The sequence below is a fragment of the Cebus imitator genome, unplaced genomic scaffold (genome assembly GCF_001604975.1).
Source record: "Cebus imitator isolate Cc_AM_T3 unplaced genomic scaffold, Cebus_imitator-1.0 Scaffold469, whole genome shotgun sequence".
Taxonomy (NCBI): Eukaryota; Metazoa; Chordata; class Mammalia; order Primates; family Cebidae; genus Cebus; species Cebus imitator.
Window position 1 is genome coordinate 373,930 of NW_016107784.1, and position 5,045 is coordinate 378,974.

Genomic DNA, 5,045 nt, shown 5'->3' on the forward strand with positions numbered 1-5,045 from the left:
GAGCCACCGCGCCCGGCCCTACTCTAATTATTTAAAAAATCTCCCGTTTTGGTTTTGGTGGGTTTTGGTCAGCTCCTTTACTGTACCCTGTTTCATCAGCAAGGCCTTTATGACCTGTATTTTGTGCTGACTTCCCACCTCATCCTGTGACTTCCCATGCCTTGACTGTCTGGGAATGTAGCCCAGTAGGTTTCATCCTCATTTTACCCAGCTCCTATTTAATATGGAATTGTTCTGGTTCACGTGCCTCTGATGGAAAGATCCTCACTGAGTGTTAGTTGCTGTGTTCTCTCCCCAAACTCCCTCCTGTTGCACCCCTGCCTGTAAGTCCTGTTGAACATTTTGGAACCCATCATTTTCTCTCATGCCTTTACCCAAACTGTTAATTTTCTGGAATTCCCTTCACTCCACATTTTTCCTTCTTAGATCACTGACGATTGTCCAGTCCTCCCTGCCCATCCCTCCTCGACCCCAACCTCCATTATTTCTACTCTCTTAGCATCCAGTGCATTTTTTTAGTACTTACTACACAACATTATCATTATAATTAACATTATAATTTTCCTTTTCATCTATTTGATCTACTCTACTAAATTGTTAGCACCTTTTTTTTAGAGACAGGGTTTCTCCATGTTGGTCAGGCTGGTCTCAAATTCCCGACCTCAGGTGATCTGTCCACCTCGGCCTCCCAAAGTGCTGGGATTACAGATGTGAGCCACCTCACCCGGCCATCACTTTTTTTTTTTTTTTTTTTGAGACAGGGTCTCATTCTGCTGCTCAGGCTGGAGTGCAGTGGCGCAATCTGGGCTCACTGCAACTTCCGCCTCTCGGGTTCAAGTGATTCTCCTGTCTCAGCCTCCCTAGTAGCTGAGATTACAGGCATGAACCACAACGTCCAGTTAATTTTTCAATTTCTAGTCGAGACAGAGTTTCAGCATGTTGGCCACACTGGTCTTGAACTCCTGATCCACCCACCTTGGGCCTCATAAAGTGTTGGGATTACAGGAGTGAGCCACCGTGCCTGGCCTATTAGCTCATTTTAACACCTTTTTACGATAGCCTGTTCCAAAAATTCAAAATCAGACAGCCTCCTAAACCTCAACTTTATTCAAATTGTTTTTCTTGGCAAATAATGTAGTAAGTCGGCCTTCCAGCCACCCGCCCCCTTCCCGTTGGTCTTTCACTCCGGAGGCGCTTTCCCTAGACACAATGGGACAGATGGTGGGGGATGGGGGAATTCAGTCAGGCTTTTATGCAAAGACCCCCTTCTGCAAAGAACAAAGCTTCTGGTACCTGCCCTTTCCAGAGCTGCGGGCAAACTCAACCTTGGTGTGTCTTGGTGGCCTTGACAGTCCCCACTTACCAAACTGTGCTGATTAAGAATGAAAGGAAGGCAGGTTTTTCCCTTTTTTTAAACAAATCTTCCTATTTCTAACAATACACAGACTATCTGCCTGAAGCATGATGTATCTACTTCCACTTACCTGCTCCCCACACCCCTATTCTTACTCTTCTCCAGAATGGAGGTCTGAGAAGAGAAAAGATTAGGCCACGTTTCCTCTCCTTGCTTCGCACCCAGCAATACTTCCACTCTCAACAGCTGGAGCCTTTGCATGGTGAACAAAAGTCAGCTTGCGTGGGAGTAAAGCCAGCTGCTCCGGGTGCAGACCCCAGAGGCAGAGTGCAGAGGAGAGAGTCAGAGTTGTGTCTTCAAAAATGACATCATCGGGATTTGATTAAGAGTTTACTTTTCGGGGTGGGAGATTGGAAAAGAAGAAGAAATCTTAGGTTTCTAAAATGTTGGGTTTGGGAACAGGAAGGAAAATCGAAAACTGCAGACTTTGTCCACAAATGTTAGTGCTAGAACCCCACTCTAAAAACTTTGTTCCTTTGGAAACCATACCTCCCTTCACCCTGCAAAAGCAAAACAAAGCAAAACCCAAACACAGGATGAGCATGGAGTAGTCCTGAAAGACATGACAATATCAGAGGAAAAAAGCCAGAAGTCGACTGCCTGGGAGGAGGGACAGACAGGAGACCAAACTGAAGGGAACTAGGTAGGGGCTGAAAACAAGTACCGTTTTGAACATTAACTGATGCCTGTGTTGTGTTTTACTATGACCTCAGAGTGAATCAAAGAAGAAAATGGAGCTAGTTGAAATTTCTGCCCAAACTAGACAGACTTTGAGACACCAAGTTATCTCAAATCAAGAAATTTCCCCAATGAGAATTTCAGTAACTTCAGAAATTGAGGGTGCACTCATCCTTTTTTTTTTTCTTTTGAGACATAGTCCTGCTCTGTCGCCCAGGCTGGAGTATAGTGACAGGATATCAGCTCACCTCAACCTCTGCCTCCCGGGTTCAAGGGATTCTCCCGCCTCAACCTGCCAAGTAGCTGTGACTACCGGGGCCCCCTCACCATGCCCGGCTAATTTTTGTATGTACATATATATGTATAGACACGTATATATGTATGTATATATATACACACACACATATATATATACATGTCTATACATATATATGTATATATATATGATTTTTTTTTTGACTCGGAGTCTTGCTCTGTTGCTGGGCTGGAGTGCAGTGGAGTGATCTCGGCTCACTACAATCTCTCCCTTACGGGTTCAAGCAATTCTGCCTCAGTCTACCGAATAGCTGGGACAACAGGCGCCCCCCACCAGCCTGGCTACTTCTGTATATTTAGTAGAGACGGGGTTTCACCGTGTTGACCAGGATGGTCTCGGCCTGTGACCTCATAATCTGCCTTACGAGGTATCTACTTCCACTTACAGGCGTGAGCCACCGTGCCCGGCCTTTTTATTTTTAAAATATTAAAGTTTTATCCCATTCCTGTTGAGCCATTCCTCATTTAAAAAGTTGAAAAGTAGTGAACCTAGAAGTATTTATTGCTGGGTTTGTTTTCAGGGTCCCCTCTGCCCAGCTTTCCAGCTCCCCCGCTAGTCTGGGTTACTGCGCCGTTACTTTTGCATTACAATGGCCATGGTGAGACTGGCAGACGGGATTAACTGAGAATTCACAAGGGTGGGTCGGAGGGGGGTGTGCCCGCCAGGAGGGGTGGGTCTCAGGGTGATAGAGCCTTCATTATAAATCTAGAGCCTCCAGGATGTTAACGTTTTGCTGGACTCAGCTGGTTGCCTCCAGTTACTGCGGAGGTGACTCACTTCATTCCAACTTCCTGATACTTTGCTTCTGGAGGTCATATTTCTCTAAAATTTTCCAGAAAAAAGTCTTAAGGCTGCCTTAGCCATTTTTCCAGTCCAGGTCTTAAATTTTTTCATCCTCTTCCCCAATAATAACATGAGTATGGATCCAGTTTGTTCACAAAGCCTGCCTTGCACCGAAGCATCCGACTGTGGAGAATCTTCACCTGCGCCTGTGATTTGTGAGCCTGAAGAAAATTATCCATCCTTGCAAATGTCTTCTGCAGAGATGGCTCACACAGAGACTGGTAAGAAACAAATTTATCCTTTTTTTTTTTTTTTAATAGAGACAGGATTTTGCCGTGTTGGCCAGGCTGATCTCGAACTCCTGACCTTAGGTGATCATGCACCTCAGCCTCCCAAAGTGCTAACTTCTAGGATTACAGGGTGAGCCACCCCACCTGGTGCAAAAAGATTCATCCTTGAAAGGCCAAGTTCCTTAAGGGAAAATAAAAAAAGAGAATTAAGAGATAATTTCCCTCTTGAGCAATGATACCCATCACTAATAAGCAAGTGATACTATCAACCAGCCCTCTGGAAACCCCCCTTTCGATTGTAACTTTGGTGGCACCTGCCCTTTGAACTGTGTCCCAGGTCTCAGGAATGTGCACTGAGCTGAAGGACAGAATTAGGCAGCTGAGCACTGCACTGTAAATATGAGAACCTATGGGTTTAGGCACGGTGGAAACAAAAATGTATCATCATAGTTAAATGAGGGTGATGCGTACATCTTCACATAGCACTGGGCACACAGTTATAGCAGATGTTATTGCTAATTAACCAGAAGACCTGACATCACAGCTGCGGGATAGCATCATGTTTTTGTTTTGCCAAAAATGGCAAGGGAAATCATGATGAGATTTATGTAATTAATACGTGATTTATGTAATTACATTCTTTCCGTGTCAGTAATGGCTGGCTCTCCTCTATTCTCTGGGTTTGTGGAGGTTACTGGACAGCTGAGTTTGGGAGCGCCTCCCATGTTTACTTCTCCTAAGGCCCTGAGAAGTGTTGACCCAACTTTCTGGTAAAGATTAATTCCAAAAAGTTTAATCTACTGACACTCAAATAGGACTTAGCTAGAAGTCCAATTTGACTTCAAGACCTGTGCTAGCACTCATGCTTCTGACGGCAGCAGCAATGGGTGAGGAATACTCATAAAACCGCTACCACTTTCTTGAAAATCAATTTTTCAGAGGTTTTAAAAAATTTAAAAGTGAATGCCTTTGGTAACACTGATGGTATAAAATAGCTTAAAAATGGGGGGGGGGCGCTAAGAAAAAAACCAGCTTAAAAACTGCATTTACATTATGAACTCACTTCTAAAGATGAGGTTGTGAGAGGAACAAGTAAACACGATTGCTGTATTTGCGCCTTAGATTTGAATGTCACCTTGTTTTCCTTTTTTTTTTTTTTTTTGAGAGAGTTTTGCTCTTGTTGCCCAGGCTGGAGCGCAATGGCTCAATCTTGGCTCACTGCAATCTCCGCCTCCCGGGTTCAAGTGATTCTCCTGCCTCAGCCTCTTGAGTAGCTGGGATTACAGGCATGCACCACCATGCCTGTCTAAGTTTTTGTATTTTTTAGTAGAGACAGGTCTTCACCATCTTGGGCAGGCTGGTCTCAAACTTCTGACCTCAGGTGATCCGCCCGCCTCGGCCTCCCAAGGTGTTGGGATTACAGGCTTGAGCCACAGCACCTTGTCATCTTTATAATTTACAGTGTTAAAAATACAGGGCTGGGTTTGGGAATGAGCAAGTGGGCATGTTTTCTTTAGCACACATAAAGTGACAGTTTGTTTTTTTTTTTTTTTCTTTTTTTTTG